Raw genomic sequence first — 21,161 nt, 5'->3', positions numbered from 1 at the left:
GAGTAGATTCTTCATCTAGTCCTGCCTGTTTTCTCCCTTCTCATACTCCCTCATATTCATAAGCATGTATTCGATGCCAGGACTGTGTTCACAATTAATATTTCAGTTTCCCCTTCTATAATATATGGAATGCTGCATACGATAGTGCTGAAAGGTCTTTTTAGGACATTATGTGGTTCTAGTTGCCAACCTGGATCTTAAAATGCAAACATTGACAATAACCCCTTAAACTTCGGCTTCAAGGATGGCTCCTCATAGCCTCTGTGTGCGTGGGCAGGGCTGGGATCAATAGACGGTGCATTTTACAGAAGAGGAAACTGAGGGATGAGCACCTGCCTAAAGTACCACAGAGTCCACTGTGGATGAGAGCCTGGGGCCTGGAGAGCTCATGCCCATATAGGGAGATTGCTGTGCTGGTATTCACTTGCTATGAAGGAGTCAATGATGGGGGGTTGTGGTCTGAGATCCTGGACCCTGGGGGTAGAAGCAGAGGGTCCAGAAAGGGACAAAGATTGGCATCACCTCTCCATGGTGGCCTGAGGCTGATTGTGGGTAATTCTCTGCCCTGGCCTCAGTGATTCATTGCTGCATAACAAACCACCCATATTTATTGGCATAAGACAACAATCATTTATGTATTTATTATTATTATTTTTTGAGACGGAATCTCACTCTGTCACCCAGGCTAGAGTGCAGTGGCGCGATCTCAGCTCACTGCAACCTCTACCTCCCGGGTTTAAGTGATTCTCTGCCTCAGCCTCCTGAGTAGCTGGGATTACAGGCACCTAATTTTTGTAATTTTAGTAGAGATGGGGTTTCACCATCTTGGCTAGGCTGGTCTTAAACTCCTGACCTCGTGATCCACCTGCCCTGGCCTCGCAAAGTGTTGGGATTACAGGCATGAGCCACCATGCCCGGCCACAACAATCATTTGTTATTCATTTCTTTTGTTTCACAGGGAGGGAGCATTGATAGGGCTCAGCTATGCCATTCTTGCTCAAGGTCTGTCATATGGTTGCAGTCAGGTGGTGGCTGAGCTGGAGTCAGCTTGAAGATTTCCTAGATTTCCTAGTTGAAGATAGCCAGTTGATGCTGGCTACCTGGGACCTCAGTTGGGGCTTCCAGCAAGGATATGATACGTGGCCTCGGCTTCCACACAGCATGGTAGCTGGGTTCCAAGGGTTCCAAGGATAACCATCCTAAGAGAGAGAACCAGGCACAAGTTGTATCACCATTTATGACCTAGACTTTGAAGTCATGTGGCATCACTTCCATCATATTTAGTTGAGGTAGTCACAAAGACCCACCCAAGTTCAAGGGAAGGGGCCATACACTATCATCTTAGTTCATTTATGTTGCTATAAACGAATAGCTAAGGCTTGGTAACTTATCAGGAAAAGGGGTTTTGAAGCAGCCTTGTTGTCTAGGGGGTGATACCTGAGGTTTGTTGTCTCACAGCCGAGGAAATAAAGGACACGGACACACAAAGAGTGAGGTTAAGTGCGGAAGTTTAATAGGCAAAAGAAAGAGAATAGCTCTCTGCTGGAGAGAGGGGTCCCAGAAAAATGGGTTGCCAGATCCATGGTGAAATACAGGGGAGTTTATAGATGCGTGGTGAGGAGGCAGTATCTGATAGGGTGTGAAAGATTGGTTGGACCAGGTATGCCATTTGCATAGGGCATGCATTTCTGGTAGTCCCCACCCTAATCTTTCATTATGCAGGTAGATTCTCTGCCTGACCTGTACCCATGTTGCCCATTCCTTTACTGTACATGGGATAACAAAGAAAGGGAAGATGGAGCCTCCCTGTTGGATATGCCTGGTGGCCAGGTAGCCGAATTTTATTGGCACAGCTGCCAGCATTTCCCCATGCAAGCTTCCAGCTTGCTTATCTATGTTTGCAGCTCAATTTTTCAGCTTTTTGTTAGAAAAAAATAATTTCTTGGGCTGCTTTTTGTTAAAAGGGATGCTCTGTGGAGGACTCTGTTGCCGTCACTATCTGCCTAAATAATTTCTTTCTACCTGCTGTATCAGTTTATTGGCTCATGATTCTGTAGACTGTACAAAAAGCATGGTGCCTGCATCTGCTTCTGGTGAGGGCTTCAGGCTACTCCACTCATAGCAGAAGGCAAAAGGGAGCCATCGTGTGCAGACATCACATGGTGAAAGAATAGAAGCAAGAGAGAGGGGGAAGGCGCCAGGTCTGTTTTTTCTTTTGTTTTTTGTTTTTTGTTTTTATTATACTTTAAGTTCTAGGGTACATGTGCACAACGTGCAAGTTACATATGTATACATGTGCCATGTTGGTGTGCTGCACCCATTAACTCGTCATTTACATTAGGTATATCTCCTAATGCTATACCTCCCCTCCCCCACTCCCCACAATAGGACCCGGTGTGTGATGATCCCCTTCCTGTGTCCCAGTGATCTCCTTGTTCAATTCCTACCTATGAGTGAGAACATGCAGTATTTGGTTTTCTGTTCTTGCGATAGTTTGCTGAGAATGATGGTTTCCAGCTGCGTCCATGTCCCTACAAAGGACATGAACTCATCCTTTTTTATGGCTGCATAGTATTCCATGGTGTATATGTGCCACATTTTCTTAATCCAGTCTGACACTGATGGACATTTGGGTTGATTCCAAGTCTTTGCTATTGTGAATAGTGCCGCAATAAACATACATGTGTATGTGTCTTTATAGCAGCATGACTTATAATCCTTTGGGTATATCCCCAGTAATGGGATGCCAGGTTCTTTTTGACAGTCAGCTCTTGGCCGGGCGTGGTGGCTTACACCTGTAATCCCAGCACTTTGGGAGGCCGAGGCGGGCAGATCACAAGGTCAGGAAATCAAGACCATCCTGGCTAACACAGTGAAACCCCGTCTCTACTAAAAATACAAAAAATTAGCCAGGAGCGGTGGTGGGCACCTGTAGTCCCAACTACTCGGGAGGCTGAGGCAGGAGAATGGCTTGAACCCAGGAGGCAGAGCTTGCAGTGAGCCGAGATCGCACCACTGCACTCCAGCCTGGGCAACAGAGCAAGACTTGGTCTCAAAAAAAAAAAAAAAAAAAAATTCAGCTCTTGTGGAAATTAATAGGGCGAGAACTTCCTCATTAACACAAGAATGGCAACATGCCATTCATGAGGGATCCACCCCCATGACCCAAATACCTCCCATCAGGCCCCACCTCTAACACTGGAGATCAAATTTCAACTTAAAGTTTGAGAAGACAGACATCCAAAGTGCAGCAACTACCTCTTGATGCGGGAGTGACAAGGTGCTAGAAGATGTAAATCAATAAAAGGTTGGGAGCAGTGGCTCATGCCTGTAATCCCAACACTTTAGGAGGTCAAGGCTGGCAGATTGCTTGAACCTGGGAGTTCGAGACCAGACTGGGAAACATGGTAAAACTCGTCTTTGCAAAAATTATCTAAGCATGGTGGCACTCACCTGTAAAGATAATCTTTACCCACTATAAAGATAATTGAGCCGGGCGCGGTGGCTCAAGCCTGTAATCCCAGCACTTTGGGAGGCCGAGACGGGCGGATCACGGGGTCAGGAGATCGAGACCATCCTGGCTAACATGGTAAAACCCCATCTCTACTAAAAAAATACAAAAAAAAAACTAGCCAGGCGAGGTGGCGGGCGCCTGTAGTCCCAGCTACTCGGGAGGCTGAGGCAGGAGAATGGCGCAAACCCAGGAGGCAGAGCTTACAGTGAGCTGAGATCCGGCCACTGCATTCCAGCCTGGGCGCGACAGAGTGAGACTCTGTCTCAAAAAAAAAAAAAAAAAAAAAAAAGATAATTGAAGTAGGAGGATCACCTGAGCCCAGGAGGTCAAGGTTGCAGTGAGCTGTGATCATGCCACTGAACTCCAGCCTGGGAGACAGAATAAGACCCTATCTCAAAAAAAAAAAAAAAAAAGATGCAGTGGCTGACGCCTGTAATACCAACACTTTGGGAGGTTGAGGTGGGTGGATCACCTGAGGTCGGGAGTTCAAGACGAGCCTGGCCAACATGGTGAAACCCCATCTCTACTAAAAATACAAAAATTAGCTGGGTGTGGTGGCGAGTGCCTATAAACCCAGCTACTCGGGAGGCTGAGGCAGGAGAATCACTTGAACTTGAGGCAGAGGTTGCAGTCAGCTGAGATTGTGTCACTGCACTCCAGCCTGGGTGACAGAGTGAGACTCCGTCTCAAAAAAAAAAAAAGTAAATCAATGAAAATAACCAAGCCAAGTCTCAATCGTTTTAGGAGGTTTCTTCGCCAAAGTTAAGGATGTGTACCAAGGAGGCAGGTTCATGCCTTTCTCCAAAGATGATTTTGAGGATTTCAATATTTATAGGGGAAGGGGTGGATGCTGGGGGAGAAGAAGAAATTTTTTAAAGATGTGGCTAGATAAGAGACAAATTGTTAATCTTTTTTAGTCTTTGATCAGCCTTTCACTGAATACACAATTTACATGTGAGAGGGGGGTTGAGAAATAGTAACTTATGTCTCTGTCTGGCTCAGTGAATCTGCATTTTTACATAAGATAATGTAAACAGCAGGACAGAGGAAGCAATCAGATATGCGTTTGTCTCAGGTGGGCAGAGGGCTGACTTTGAGTTCTGTCTGTCCTTTGTCCAAAGCCTGTGAATATAATGATCAATTTACATTGCCACAGTGAAATTCAACAGAACTGTTTTAGGGTAAAGATGGGCAAATTGTGAGAGAGGTATGTCGCTTTTATCTTAGTAGCTTTCTGATTTAGGAACCAAATGGGAGATGGGAGACGGGTTTGCATGACCCAGTTCTCAAGCGTGACTTTTCCCTTTGGTTTAGTGAGTCTGGGGTCCCAAGATTTTGCTTTCACAAAGAGCATGAGGGATGGGAGATGTTGTGACCATTTTTGAAAAATATACTTTCCCGCACCAGATAAGGGGGTGAGCTCTGGAGTCAGATGCTTGGATTAGAATCCTAGCTTTGCCATTTAATGCCTATGAGTCTCCGTTTCCTCATCTATGAAATGGGACTGATAGTAGCACTGCTTTCAGGGGATTATTGTGAGAATTGAATAAGATAAAGATCCAAAGTACAGGATATCTAGCCCATGACTGATGTTCAGTGGGTATCACTGTTGTTGGAACCGGTCATCATACTCAGCTCTGACCAGTGTGGTTCACTGCCCCAGACCATTGCCTGTTTGCATGTGTGTGATGAAAGCTGGAGAGGTGTTCAAAGACAAGTGTTAGAATGGGTCCATGTGCACATGCCATAGGAGCTGAGCTTGAGGGAATGAATGTGTGTGTGTTTGTCATTGTGAGTGGGTGTGTAAGTGGAAACTTGGGCAGGGTTTGCATACATGAAGGCACATGCAGTGCTATTGTCAGATTGTCAGAGACGTGTGAACCAGGGGGACTCCATCTTAAAGAGGAGATAGGTAAAATGAGAGGCTGAGACCTACTGGGCTGCATTCCCAGATGGTTTAAGGCATTCTCTCTTTTTTTTTTTTTTTTTTTTTTGAGGTGGAGTTTTGCTTTTGTCACCCAGGCTGGACTGCAATGGCGTGATCTCGGCTTACTACAACCTCCACCTCCCAGGTTCAAGCAATTCTTCTGCCTCAGCCTCCCAAGTAGCTGCAATTACAGGCGTGCACCATCATGCTTGGCTAATTTTTTGTACTTTTAGTAGAGACGGGGGTCTCACCATGTTGGCCAGCCTGGTCTCGAACTCCTGACCTCAGGTGATCCGCCTGCTTTGGCCTCCCAAAGTGCTGGGATTACAGGTGTGGGCCACCATGCCTGGCAGGTTTAAGGCATTCTAAATCACAGGATAAGATAGGAGATCGGCACAAAATACAGGTCATAAATATCTTGCTGACAAAACAGATTGCAGTAAAGAAGCCGACCAAAACCCACCAAAGCCATCAAGGCCACGAGAGTGACCTCTGGTCATCCTCACTGCTACATTCCCACCAGAGCCATGACAGTTTACAAATGCCTTTGCAATGTTAGGAGGTTATCCTACAAGGTCTAAAAGGGAAGGGATGAATAATCCACCCCTCGTTTAGCATATAATCAAGAAATAACCTCTTTCCAACTCGGACGTGGCAGAATGGCTCCCGCAAAGAAGGGTGGCGAGAAGAAAAAGGACCGTTCTGCCATTAACGAGGTGGTGACCCGAGAATACACCATCAACATTGACAAGCGCATCCATGGAGTGGGCTTCAAGAAGCGTGCCCCTCAGGCACTCAAAGAGATTCGGAAATTTGCCATGAAGGAGATGGGAACTCCAGATGTGCGCATTGATACCAGGCTCAACAAAGCTGTCTGAGCCAAAGGAATAAAGAATGTCCCATACCGGATCCATGCGCGGTTGTCCAGAAAACGTAATGAGGATGAAGATTCACCAAATAAGCTCTATACTTTGGTTACCTATGTACCTGTTACCACTTTCAAAAATCTACAGACAGTCAATGTGGATGAGAACTAATCGCTGATGGTCAAATACATCAAATAAAGTTATAAAATAGAAAAAAAAAAAAAAAGAAATAACCATAAAAATGGGCAACCAGCAGCCATTGGGGCTGCTCTGCCTATGGAGTAGTCATTCTTTTATTCCTTTACTTTCCTAATAAACTTGTTTTCACTTTACGGGTTTGCCCTGAATTCTTTCTCGTGTGAGATCAAAGAACCCTCTTTTGGGGTTTGGATCGGGACCCCTTTCCTGTAACACTATGGATGTTTGTGGGTGTGTGGGATAGAGGAGTGAGACCGTCTTAAGGTCAAGTGTAAGCACGTGTGAATAATTAGTACTGTGTGTGGGTAAGTTAGCTGGTGAGGGTTACAAGAGTATGAGATATGGCCAAGCATGTGTGTTAGATTGAGGGTGTATGTGTGCATGAGTGTTATGTGTTTTCCAGATGGTGCTTGTCCATGCCTGACACTTGCAAAAAATGAGAAAATGTCGAAACAAAGAACACTTTCAGAGCTTTGCAGAGATGTTTGAAGCAAATGAACCTCTGGGGACTGTGACCACGTGGGAAGATGAGGCGAGCCAGGTGGAGGGGTGTGGAGAAAGGCTTTTCTGAAGTTTCTAATCTCACTCGGGCAAGGAGCCAGGGACCCTATTAGGGTCAAGTGCCTCCTACACACAGTTGCCTCTTTAGATGACAGCTGCACATCTGGGCCTTCTTCCTCCTCATCCCAATCATTATTAGTGGTTAATTTGTTCATTCATACAACAAACATTTACTCAGTACCGACTTTTAAGTGAAGTTTAGCCTAAACCTGCCTCCTTACATATTTTGAAGTTCAGCCTAAAGGTTACTCTGTACATTGTGAACTATAACCTAAATGGAATTGTAAACAGACTGTAGCCTACTCTTGTGCCAACCACCGAGTTTTGGCCAATCAGATGTGGCCAGCCATTCAAACCATGTTGAAATAAGGCAAAAACGCCAAGCTATAACCAATCTGGTTGTTTCTGTACATCACTTTCCTTTTTCTGTTCATAAATCTTCCACCACGTGGCTGTGCCATAGGCTACAGTCATAGGTTGAGGCACAGTAACACCATCTTGAATAGGGGCTGGGTAAAATAAGGCTGAGACCCTGCTGGGCTGCATTCCAGGAATTTAGGCATTCTAAGTCACAGGATGAGATAGGAGGTCAGCACAAAATACAGGTTACACAGACCTTGCTGATAAAACAGGATGCAGTAAAGAAACCAGCCAAAACCTACCAAAACCAATATGATGATGAAAATGACCTCTGGTCACCCTCACTGCTCATTATATCCTAATTATAATGCATTAGTATGCTAAGAAACACTCTCGCCAGTGCCATGACAGTTTACAGATGCATGGCAACAGCTGGAAGTTACCCTAGAACGGAAGGAAGCTTCACTTCCAGGAATTGCCCAACCCTTTCCCAGGAAACTCATGAATAATCCACCCTTTGTTTAGCATATGGTCAAGAAATAATGAGAAGTATAATCAGTTGAGCAGCCCATGCTGCTGCTCTGCCTATGGAGTAGCCACTCTTTTATTCCTTTACTTTCTTTTTTTTTTTTTTTTTTTTTTTTTTTTGAGACAGAGTCTCACTCTGTCACCCAGGCTGGAGTGCAGTGGCGCGATCTCGGCTCACTGCAACCTCCGCCTCCCAGGTTCAAGCAATTCTCCTGCCTCAACCTCCCGAGTAACTGGGATTACAGGTGCCCGCCACCACACCCGGCTAATTTTTTGTATTTTAGTAGAGATAGGCGTTCCCTGTGTTAGCCAGGATGGTCTCGATCTTCTGACCTCTTGATCCGCCTGCCTCAGCCTCCCAAAGTGCTGGGATTACAGGTGTGAGCCACCACGCCCGGCCCTATTCCTTTACTTTCTTAATAAATTTGTTTTCACTTTACGGACTTGCCCTGAATTCTTTCTTGCGTGAGGTCCAAGAACCCTCCCTTGGAGTCTAGATCAGGACCCCTTCCCAGTGACAGCTGCATGGGAGTCTCTGAGCCTACACTGGCTTGGGAGGCTGCCCATTCTTCGCTCAATTAAACTCTTTTACATTTAATTCAGCTAGTTTTTCTTAGCTGGGCCAGGCACTGTGCTACAGCAGTGAGTGAAGCCCTGTCCTTGAGAAGCTAATGTCCTAGAGGGGGGAGATATATATATATATAGACATTACATAGTTATGCTACACATATATAAACATTACATAGTTATACTACATATGTATAAACATTACATATATAATAAATATGTATAAAAACATATCTACACACACATAAAGATATACATATTTGTGTATATTCATACACAAATATGGTGGAACTCAGTGGCTCATGCCTGTAATCCCAGCACTTTGGGAGGCCAAGGTGGGAGGATCGCTTGAGGCCAGGGGTTCAAAACCAGCCTGGGAACACAGCAAGATTTGTCTCTACAAAAAAATTGTAAAAACTAGCCAGGCATGGTGGTGCACGCCTGTACTTCTACCTACTTGGAAGGCTGATGTGGGAGGATAGCTTGAGCCCAGGAGTTCAAGGTTACAGTGAGCTACCATTGTGCTACTGCACTCCAGCCTGGGTGACAGAGTGAAACATTGTCTCTAAAAAAACAAAAAACTAAATATATAATGAACCATGTAATGTCAAGTGGCAGTGAGTGCTATGAAGAAAACTAAAAGAGATGGGAGTGACCAGGAGGTGGGAGACACTGTGGGGAAGGGTGTTGGGAGGCCTCTCTGCAGGGCAGAGAACTGAGAGTCAAAGTAAGTGTTTGGAGAAAGACATTTTATGCAAAGGAAACAGTAAGGACAAAGACTTTTAGGTGAGAATGTGTCTGGCACATTCCAGGAGTAGCAAGGAGGTTGCTGAACCAGCAGTGAAGGGAGCTGAGGGAAGAGGGCAGGAAATTAGGTCATGAAGCTGCCAGGGGACAGAGGTCTGTGAGCTCATGCAGGGAGGATGACGCCCCTTCCTTTCCTTTTCCTTCTTCACACCAGGATCCCCATATGTCAATGAGAAAAAGACAAATCCCATTAAAAGAAGAAAGGAAGAAAGACTGGGCAGATTACTTGAACAGTCTTTTCACGAACTAGGATCTCTAGGGGGCAGGATTATTCTCTGTTTCTTACAATCAATTCGATCTTGCTTGACACATTCTTCCTCTTCACATCAAAACCTCTGCTCTTGTGACAGGGCGAGAGACCCTCACTCTACAATAAAAGTAAAACATTAGCCAGGTGTGGTGGCAGGCGCCTATAGTGCCAGCTACTCCAAAGGAGGTGCAAGGATTGCTTGAGCCTAGGAGGTAGAGCCTGCAGTGAGCCCTGATGGTGCCACTGCACTCCAGTATGGGAGACAGAGTGAGACCCTGTCTCAAAAAAACCCACGAAAAAAAAAAGAAGAAGAAGAAAAGCAGTTTTATTTTTTGTTTTTGTTTTTGTTTTTGTTTTTGTTTGAGACAGAATCTTGCTCTGTCACCCAGGTTGGAGTTCAGTGGTGCGATCAGGGCTCACTGCAACCTCCACCTCCCGGATTCGAGCAATTCCCTTGCCTTGGCCTCCCGAGTAGCTGGGACTACAGGTGCCACCATGACTGGCTAATTTTTGTATTTTTAGTAGAGACAGGGTTTCACCATGTTGGCCAGGCTGGTCTTGAACTCCTGACCTCAAATGATGCACCTGCCTTGGCCTCCCAAAGTGCTGGGATTACAGGCATGAGCCACTGTACCCGCCCAGTTTTTTTTTTTCTTCCCCTGCTCCAGTCAAGAGAGACAAAAGCAGTTCCTGCCATCCTCCCGCTCTCTGTTTGCTGAGGACTTCAGCCCCTGCCCCAAACTCTTCCTTTCCTCCCAAGCCTGCCATCTCCTCTGAAGATTTCACATCCCAGGAGGTTGACCCATCATACACTTTGGCCTTGGCCTCCGCTTTGTCTCTGCCACCCACTGCAATGGCCATACCTTGGACCATATCATACTGCTGGCTCTAGTCAGAATTTTGGCTACAAATAACATAAACCCAACTCAAACTGGGTTTAACAACAGAGGGGATGCTATTATCCCATGTAATAAGAATCTGGAGGCTAGGTGGCTCAAGGTGTATTAATTCAGTGGCAGCTCTGTGGACTTCATCAAGGTCCCAGGTTCTTGCTGTCATTCTATTCTCCTGCCCTCAGGTACTGACTGTATCATCAAACTGGCTCCCCACATGTTCACAAGATGGCTACTCCAGACGCAAATATCACCCCTTTATAAAAATGGCCAGAGGCAGAAGATGGGAAAACTTTTCCAGATACGCTCTCCTTCTCCTCCTACTCCCACCACTGGTCAATAAACTTCCCTAGTGACCAGAATTGCATCGCCTAACCTTGCCTAAACTAAATGTTGTGTCAACAAATATTAGATTCAGCTGCATAAAACAGAAAGGAAAAAATAAAAGTGTATCCAAAAAGAAACGGCGCTGGGTGCAATGGTTCATGCCTGTAATCCCAGCATTTTGGGAGGCCAAGGCAGGTGGATCACCTGAGGTTAGGAGTTCGAGACCAGCCTAGCCAACATGGCGAAACCCCGTCTCTACTAAAAATACAAAAATTAGCCGGGCATGGTGGCGCGTGCCTGTAATCCCAGCTACTAGGGGGCTGAGGCAGGAGGATCACTTGAACTTGGAGGCAGAGGTTGCAGTGAGCCGAGACCGTGCCACTGCACTCCAGCCTGGGCAACAGAGCAAGACTCCATCTCAAAAAAAAAAAAAAAAAAAAAAAAAAACATTTGTCATGGACAAAGCAGTTGGAAGTTGGCCTGGGGATAGGCTGTCCAGGACTGGTATGGCAGCTTCATGGTTTCATCAAAAATCCAGAAGCTTAGGCCAGGCATGGTGGCTCACACCTGTAATCAAGCACTTTGGGATGCAGAGGCCAGAGGATCACAGAGCCCAGGAGTTCAGGACCAGCCTGGGCAATGTGGTGAAACCCTGTTTCTACAAAAAATCCCAAAACATTAGCCAGGGGCCAGGGGCCAGGGGCCAGGAGCAGTGGCTCACACCTGTAATCCCAGCACTTTGGGAGACCACGGCCAGAGGTCAGGCTTTTGAGACCAGCCTGGCCAACATGGTGAAACCTCATCTCTACTAAAAATATAAAAATTGGCTGGGTGTCACATTGCCAAGATAATCCTAAGCAAAAATAACAAAGCTGGAAGCATCATGCTACCTGACTTCAAACTATACTACAAGGCTACAGTAACCAAAACAGCATGGTACTGCTACCAAAACAGATATATAGACCAACGAAACAGTACAGAGGCCTCAGAAATAACACCACACATCTACAACCATCTGATCTTTGACAAACCTGACAAAAACAAGAAACAGGAAAAGGATTCCCTATTTAATAAATGGTGCTGGGAAAACTGGCTAACCATATGTAGAAAGCTGAAACTGGATCCCTAACTTACACCTTATACAACAATTAATTCAAGATGGATTAAAGACTTCAATGTTAGACCTAAAACCATAAGAACCCTAGAAGAAAACCTAGGCAATACCATTCAGGACATAGGCATGGGCAAGGACTTCATGACTAAAACACCAAAAACAATGGCAACAAAAGCCAAAATAGACAAATGGGATCTAATTGAACTAAAGAGCTTCTGCATGGCAAAAGAAACTACCATCAGAGTGAACAGGCAACCTACAGAATAGGATAAAATTTTTGCAATCTACCCATCTGACAAAGGGCTAATATCCAGAATCTACAAAGAACTCAAACAAATGTACCAGAAAAAAAAAAAAAACCATCAAAAAGTGGGCAAAGGATATGAACAGACACTTCTCAAAAGAAGACACTCATACAGCCAACAGACACATGAAAAAATGCTCATCGTCACTAGTTATCAGAGAAATGCCAATCAAAATCACAATGAGATACCATCTCATGACAGTTAGAATGACAATCATTAAAAAGTTAGGAAACAACAGATGCTGGAGAGGGTGTGGAGAAATAGGAACACTTTTACACTGTTGGTGGGAGTGTAAATTAGTTCAACCATTGTGGAAGACAGTGTGGCGATTCCTCAAGGATCTAGAACTAGAATTACCATTTGACCCAGTAATCCCATTATTGGGTATATACCCAAAGGATTATAAATCATGCTACTATAAAGACACGTGCATATGTATGTTTGTTGCGGCACTATTCACAATAGCAAAGACTTGGAACCAACCCAAATGTCCATCAATGATAGGCAGGATTAAGAAAATGTGGCACATATACACCATGGAATACTATGCAGCCATAAAAAAAGATGAGTTCATGTCCTTTGCAGGGACATGGATGAAGCTGGAAACCATCATTCTCAGCAAACTATCACGACGACAGAAAACCATACACCGCATGTGGTCACACATCTGTGGGAATTGAACAATGAGATCACTTGGACACAGGGTGGGGAACATCACACACCAGGGCCTGTTGGGGGTTGGGGGGCTGGGGGAGGGATAGCATTAGGAGAAATACCTAATGAAAATGATGAGTTGGCCGGGCGCGGTGGCTCACGCCTGTAATCCCAGCACTTTGGGAGGCCGAGGTGGGCGGATCACAAGGTCAGGAGATCGAGACCGCGGTGAAACCCCGTCTCTACTAAAAATACAAAAAATTAGCCGGGCGCGGTTGTGGGCGCCTGTAGTCCCAGCTGCTCGGGAGGCTGAGGCAGGAGAATGGCGTGAACCCGGGAGGCGGAGCTTGCAGTGAGCCGAGATCGCGCCACTGCACTCCAGCTGGGCGACAGAGCGAGACTCCATCTCAAAAAAAAAAAAAAAAAAAAAAAAAAAAATGATGAGTTGATGGGTGCAGCAAACCAAACATGGCACACGTATACCTATGTATCAAACCTGCACATTGTGTGCAGGTACCCTAGAACTTACAGTATAATTAAAAAAAAAAATTGGCTGGGCTTGGTGGCATGTACCTGTGATCCTAGCTACTCAGGAGGCTGAGATGGGAGAATCGCTTGAACCCAGGAGGCAGAGGCTGCAGTGAAGCTAAGATCGTACCACTGCCCTCCAGCCTGGGTGACAGAGCAAGATTCCGTCTCAAAAAAAAAAAAAGCCAGGAGTGGTGGCTCACGCCTGTAATCCCAGCACTTTGGGAGGCCGAGATGGGCGGATCACGAGGTCAGGAGATCGAGACCATCCTGGTTAACACGGTGAAACCCCATCTCTACTAAAAATACAAAAAAGTAGCCGGGCGTGGTGGTGGGCGCCTATAATCCCAGCTAGTTAGGAGGCTGATAATCCCAGCTAGTCGGGAGGCTAAGGGAGGAGAATGGCATGAACCTGGGAGGCGGAGCTTGCAGTAAGCCAAGATCATACCACTGCACTCCAGCCTGGGCGACAGTGCAAGACTCTGTCTCAAAAAAAAAAAAATTGATTTTTTTTTTAATAGTAAAATAACTAAACTTGTGCAATGGTAGCATGGAAATTATCTGAGGTGTATTGTATGATTGTACTTTAGCCAGGGTGGACATAGCTTAAATTATAAAAACTAAAGATGAAAGTATAAGGAAGTATAAGTATAAATTATGCAGGTATAAATTCATGCTGCCTACTTCTTTTTTTTTTTTTTTTTTTTTTTTTTTTTTTTTTGAGACGGAGTCTTGCTCTGTCGCCCAGGCGGGAGTGCAGTGGCCGGATCTCAGCTCACTGCAAGCTCCGCCTCCCGGGTTTACGCCATTCTCCTGCCTCAGCCTCCGGAGTAGCTGGGACTACAGGTGCCCGCCACCTCGCCCGGCTAGTTTTTTTGTATTTTTTTTAGTAGAGACGGGGTTTCACCGTGTTAGCCAGGATGGTCTCGATCTCCTGACCTCGTGATCCGCCCGTCTCGGCCTCCCAAAGTGCTGGGATTACAGGCTTGAGCCACCGCGCCCGGCCTTCATGCTGCCTACTTCTAAGAGAATTTTTTTTTTTTTTTTTTTTGAGACAGAGTCTCGCTCTGTTGCCCAGGCTGGAGTGCAGTGGCCGGATCTCAGCTCACTGCAAGCCCCGCCTCCTGGGTTTACGCCATTCTCCTGCCTCAGCCTCCTGAGAACTTTCATTCATCATAACCATATAACATTATAACGCCACTGATTCATAAGGGGTTTACATTAATTCTATGCGGGAGAACACTAGAATTATTAGTGTTCATTTTCATCTAAGATCTTTATCCTCTAACATTCTTGGTCCTATTGAAACATTGCAGTATGCAAAAATACTGCAATGCTAAACCCAAGAGAAAAGCCATTATCATGTGTATGTGGTCATCATGATCAGTGTGGTACAATTTTTAAAAATAAACTATCATGTCCTTCACGAAAAAAAAAATTACCTGGGCACGGGGGCACATGCCTATAGTCCCAGCCACTTGGGAGGCTGAGATGGGAGGATCACCTGAGACCAGGGAAGTCGAGGCTGCAGTGAGCGACGATGGTGCCACTGCACTCCAGCCCAGTAGCTGCTCATGTTATTTTACTGGCTTAATAGTGTTTTTTTTTTTTTTTTTTTTTTTTTTTTTTGAGGCGGAGTCTCGCTCTGTCGCCCAGGCTGGAGTGCAGTGGCCAGATCTCAGCTCACTGCAAGCTCCGCCTCCTGGGTTCACGCCATTCTCCTGCCTCGGTCTCCCGAGTAGCTGGGACTACAGGCGCCCGCTACCTCGCCCGGCTAGTTTTTTTTGTATTTTTTAGTAGAGACGGGGTTTCACTGTGTTAGCCAGGATGGTCTCGATCTCCTGACCTCGTGATCCGCCCGTCTCGGCCTCCCAAAGTGCTGGGATTACAGGCTTGAGCCACCGCGCCCGGCTATTTTACTGGCTTAACAGTGTTACGGCCAGTGTTTCTGTGATTCTCTTGGCCTTTTCCTAGTGTTTGTGGTCTCAACATGTGATCAGCCTCTCCGAGTGAGGTGCCAAGAGTGTTCCCATTTAATATCTCATAATGAAATCAGAACTGTTTACTGGCATCATTTATTAAGCACTGTTTATTAAGCACTTTCTGAATGCCAGGCACCTTAACAACATTCCCTCTAATTCTCACAATTCCCTACGAAGTTGAGATTATTATCCTTATTTGAAAGACAAGAAGGTGAGAATCTGGAGATTGAAATTTTAAATCTAAAAAGAGAGAGATAGGGCCAAGCACAATGGCTCAGGCCTGTAATCCCAGCACATTTTGGAAGGCTGAGGAGGGAGGATAGCTTGAGCCCAGGAGTTCAAGACTAGTTTCACAGGGAGACCCCATCTCTACAAAAAATTTAAAAATTAGTGGAGCGTGGTGGTCACACACCTGTGGTCTCAGCTACTTGGGACGTTTGAGCTTGGGGGTTCAGGACTGCAGTGATCTATGATCCTACCACTGTACTATACTCCAGTCTGGGTGACAGATAAAAACCCTGTCTCAAAAAAAAAAAAAAAAGGAAAAATGCTATGAGCACAGACTGTGAAGCAGAAAGGTGGAAATGCAACATGTGAAGCACAGAGGATGGAGGATGGAGGCTGGTACCACATAGGCTCTTGGTTGTATTTTCTTTTCTTTTTTTTTTTTTTTGTTGTTGTTGTTGTTGTGACAGAGTCTCGCTCTGTCACCCAGGCGGAAGTGCAGTGGCGTGATCTCTGCTCACTGCAACCTCCGCCTCCTGTGCCCGAAGGTGAAAGATAAAAAGATTGTTATTTATAACAACCCCTTTTCAAACACACTTGAGTTTATGTTAATGAGAAGATTTGGGGAAAGTTCCAAGATAACCACAGGGCTGGGGGGCTGGCTTCCAGAGGATCCAACCATTTGGTCAGAGGGTTGGAAGTTTCAGCCCCATCCCCAACCTCCAGGGAGGGGCTCAAAGTGAAGTTAATCACCAATGGCCAGTGATTTATCAATCATGCCTACATAATGATGCTTTTTTTCTTTCTTTCTTTTTTTTTTTTGAGACGGAGTCTTGCTGTGTTGTCCAGGCTGGAGTGCAGTGGCATGATCTTTGCTCACTACAACCTCCACCTCCTGGGTTCAAGAGATTCTCCTGCCTCTGCCTCCCGAGTAGCTGGGACTACAGGCACGTGCCACCCTGCCTGGCTAATTTTTGCATTTCTAGTAGAGACAGGGTTTCACTATGTTGGCCAGGCTGGTCTCGAACTCCTGACCTCGTGATCCACCCCCGTCCCCGCAACCTCCCAAAGTGCTGGGTTTACAGGCGTGAGCCACTACATCCAGCCTCCTTAAGTGTATCTTCATAATATACATACTAAGGAATACTGTGCAGATGTTATAAAGAACTAGTAATTCGACTGGGCACAGTATCTCACATCTGTAATCCTAGCACTTTGGGAGACTGATGCGGGTGGATCACCTGAGGTCAAGAGTTCAGGACCAGCCTGGTCAACTTGGTGAAACTCCATCTCTACTAAAAATACAACAATTAGCCAGGCGTGGTGACATGCGCCTGTAATCTCAACTACTTAAAAGGCTGAGGCAGGATAATCGCTTGAATCCAGAGGGCAGAGGTTGCAGTGAGCTGAGATTGCGCCACTTCACTCCAGCCTGGGCGAAAGAGCGAAACTCCATCTAAACAAACAAACAAACAAACAAAAAGTAGTAACTCTATATGCATCTACATAGAAAAGAAACCTCAGCCAGGCACAGTGGCTCACATATATGTAATCCCAGCCCTTTGAGGGGTGGAAGTAGAAGGGTCACTTGAGGCCAGGAGTTTGAGACCAGTCTGCTAAAACATAACAAGACCCTGTCTCTGGTTAAAAAAAAGAAAAAAAGAGAGGGAAGCCAGGCATGGTGGCTCATGCCTGTAATCCCAACACTTTGGGAGGCTGAGGTGGGAGGATTGCCTGAGCTCAGGAGTTCAAGACCAGCTTGGGGAACATGGCGAAATTCCACCTCTATAGAAAAATACCAAACAAAAAAAGTAGCTGGGTGTGGTGGCACTCGCCTGTAGTAGTCCCGGCTACTGGGTAGCTAAGGCAGGAGGATCACTTGAGCCCAGGAGCTCTAGGCTGCAGCAAGCCAAGATCATGCCACTGCACTCCAGTGTAGGTGACAGAGTGAGACCCCGTCTCTTAAAATTAATTAATTAATTAATTAAATAAGAAAAAGGAGAGAGAGAAAAAAGAAATCTCTTAGTCATGGGGTTAAGTAGAAAAAGCCAGTTGCAGAACAACATGGTCCCCATGTAGAGCCAAATTATGTATTTCTACATGTTTATGCCACAAATCCATAAAAATAAGATTTGGAAGTGATAGCGGCAGGAGGCAGACAAACGCCTACGCAGACAGGGGCAGGTCCCAGTAAAACTTCACCTCCAAGCCAAGGACAGCTTGAAGCCTGAAAGCCAAGCTACAAGTCAAATCCACGATGAGACTGAGAACCTGTCTTCCTATTTGGTGCGCTTTCCTCTGATTGATCCCCACCCTTCACCTAGTTTACATTTACTTACCCTTTCCTAATTGGTTTTTTACACTGTCCATGCCCACCTTTGAGTGATGTCTTCGCTTTAAGCTTTTTTGCATACTCACAATCAGCATGTAGTCCCCATTCTGAGTCCATAAAAAGCCCCAGACCCAGCCACAAGGAGAGAGAAACCACCCCCACCCCTGCATCCCCTCTCCCCTGTGAGCTGTTCCGTCACTCCGTAAAATTCTCTGCCCTCATCACCCTTCAGTCCTCCACGCGACCTCATTCTTCTTGAATGCTGGACAAGAGCTCAGGGCCCACCAAGTGCGAGTACCCAGAAAGGCTGTCACACTGGCCCTCTGCCCTTCTAGGAGGGCAGCTACCCCACGTGACAGGGCCACGGGCCGACTGAGCTGCTAACACCCCGACCATCCAGGGAGCTGTGAACAGTGGAACTAAAATAGCTAAATAGCACATTAATACCCCCTCTAGGGCTTCAGGGTCGCGGCATCCTTGCCTGGGCACCGCCATGTTCCCTTTGAGGTAATACACCTGGTGTGTCCACGGGTCCCGCATGGAGCTTGCTCCTGTGTCAGTGCTTGGAGTGGCTGGCCAGAGTCCGCACTCACCCACGTGCTCCCTTCTGTAAGGGGCTGAGTGCCGCAGGCCAAGTAGATAGGGCGTCCCTGCTGTGAGTCCAGAAAAAAAAAAAAAAAAGGCTGAGAAAAATCCTGCATCAGAAGGATATAAACCACATTTATGACCTGTTATCTTTGGGGCAAGGATTGGCAGAAAGGGGCTGGGTGTGGTGGCTCACACCTGTAATACTAGCACTCTGGCAGACTGAGGCAGGAGGATTGCTTGAGCTCGGGAGTTTGAGACTCCCCTGGGCAACATAGTGAGACCTCGTCTCTACAAAAAAAATAAACAAAATTAGCCAGGTGTGGTGGCACACAGCTGTAGTCCCAGCTACTTGGGAGGCTTGGGAGGCTGAGATGGGAGGATTGCTTGAGCCCTGGTAAATCGAGGCTTCAGTGAGCCAAGATTGGGCTACTGCACTCCAGCGTGGGTGACAGAGCAAGACCCAGTCTTAAAAAAAAAAAAAAAAAAAAGAATTGGCAGAAAAGCCAAAAGAGAAATGTTGCTTTTTTCCCCCTGGACTCTGGCCACTAACCAGCTATGTGATCTTGAGAAGATGGTAGCACCCTGTGCCTCAGGCTCCCCATCTGTAAAACAGGAACACACTCGTAGTTACTTGATATATGGTTGTAAGGATTAAGTGAATTAACCTACATAAAACATGAATAGTAGTGCCTGCTACAGTTTTGGAATTAAATTTCTTTTCAGTCTTCTGTGACTTTTCATGGTACCAAATAATCTCTGTCTTGCCAGGCACGGTGGCTCACACCTGTAATCCCAGCACTTTGGGAGGCCGAGGCGGGCGGATCACCTGAGGTCAGGAGTTCAAGACCAGCCTGACCAACATGGAGAAACCCTATCTCTACTAACAATACAGAATTAGCCAGGGTGGTGGCACATGCCTGTAATCCCAGCTACTCAGGAGGCTGAGGCAGAAGAATCGCTTGAACCCAGGAGGCGGGGGTTGCGGTGAGTCGAGATCGCGCCATTGCACTCCAGCCTGGGCAAAAAGAGCAAAACTCCGTCTCAAAATAATAATAACAATCTCTGTCTTGATCAGAAGTTGGGGAGAGTCTCCCCTCACCATTCCTTCAGGGTCTTACGCTGAGGAAAAGCTGTAAAAAACAAACAAACAAACAAACAAAAAAACAATGTAAAGGTCAAAAGTAAATAAGGAAATCATGCCCTGTGCAGGGAAGCAGCCACCATACCCAGCCCACACTGAACATGGCTATGGCTGAGCAGCGCCCCCAGCTCCAGGGTGGGCCTCCCCTCACTTGTAAGAGTTTCTGTAAAAAGATTTTTGAGTTAAAAAAAAAAAAAAGTGCAAAGGATTATATTGGAGACAGAGGGATAAGACAATGACGCTAGGATAAAGACAAGCCTCTAAGTGGTGGAAAAGCCTGGGTTGGGGTGGAGGGGGCCGTCCAAGATCCAGAAACCTAGAATCTAAGAACAGAAACTAATTATCATAGTTCATCAAATTTAAGATCCATCATTGTAATACGCGCCATTATTTTATGTCCGATTATGTATTTTATTTTTATTTATTTATTTTTTTGAGACAGAGTCTTGCTCTGTCACCAGGCTAGAGTGCAGTGGTGCAACCTCAGCTCACCGCAACCTCTTCCTCCCAAGCTCAAGCGATTCTCCTGCCTCAGCCTCCAGAGTAGCTGGGACTACAGGCGTGTGCTACCATGCCCAGCTAATTTTTGTATTTTAGTAGAGACGGGGTTTCATCATGTTGGCCAGACTGGTCTCAAACTCCTGACCTCGTGATCCACCCACCTCGGCCTCCCAAAGTGCTGGGGTTACAGGCATAAGCCACCGCTTCCGGCCTGATAATGTACTTTTTAAATGCTGCAACTAGCTTATTATGTCATTACCTGTTACATGCATTCCAGTTTCAAAGATATTAAAAGGTAAACAAATGTGCATCATAGAATCATTAAAATATGGGCCCTTAAGCACTGAAATTGGAAACAACACCCTTGCCCCAATTTTTAAACATGTCACTGAACTGTGAAATGAATAAGCATAAGGGGATTTCCCCATGATGATTACTTTGAAGTTTTATGAGGGAAAATGGTAAATGTCAAATCTTGTCCCTAAACCATATCTCATCTCTTTTGTTCCTCTGTATGGGCTGAATCAGCCTGTTGGGTGACCCAGGCCTGCCCTGGGGGAGGGAGGAAATCCACACAACTGAGTCCTTTGAGCCTCTCCCCTGCCCTGAGTTCAGCAGCAGCTGGAAAGGGGCCCAGCTTTATGGGGGAACAATGGTGCCAGCCAGCTTCGGGTGAAACAAGGCTGAACAGCCTGGCTGGCTCTGGCCTGGGTCCAGAAGAGTGCCCCTTGCACCTGAGGGATCTGCTCCCCTTCAGCAAAGGTCAGATGAAGCCAGGGAAAGTGGGGAAAGAACTCCCTGGGCTGTCTCCGTGAACAGCTCTCTGCGTAGAATCCCAGAATCACCCAGCCAGAGGACCTCAGTGTCCATGGAATCAAACTGCTCCATTGTACAGATGGGAAAACAAAGGCCCCAAAGGGGGCTGGAACTTGCCTAAGGTCCTTCAGTAAGTCAGTGGCAAAGTTGGAGCCACAATCCAGGTTCCGTTAATTC

At 46.1% G+C, this 21,161-nt stretch overlaps 2 protein-coding genes and 1 pseudogene across 18 annotated transcripts in view; 2 read left to right on the top strand and 1 right to left on the bottom strand.

Moving 5' to 3' along the window:
• EIF2S2 (eukaryotic translation initiation factor 2 subunit beta) overlaps nt 1-21,161 on the bottom strand; it is a 511,882-nt gene that overhangs the window by 245,825 nt on the left and 244,896 nt on the right. The window lies entirely within an intron of this gene.
• The window catches only part of MAP1LC3A (microtubule associated protein 1 light chain 3 alpha), a 306,452-nt gene that overhangs the window by 54,717 nt on the left and 230,574 nt on the right, over nt 1-21,161 (top strand). The gene's annotated exons all lie outside the window — the stretch shown is intronic.
• LOC126964348 (60S ribosomal protein L31-like) lies at nt 6,092-6,480 on the top strand (annotated as a pseudogene).

The sequence above is a fragment of the Macaca thibetana genome, chromosome 10 (assembly GCF_024542745.1).
Source record: "Macaca thibetana thibetana isolate TM-01 chromosome 10, ASM2454274v1, whole genome shotgun sequence".
NCBI lineage: Eukaryota > Metazoa > Chordata > Mammalia > Primates > Cercopithecidae > Macaca > Macaca thibetana.
Note: the sequence above shows the minus strand (reverse complement) of the source record. Positions and strands in the feature narration are given on the sequence as shown.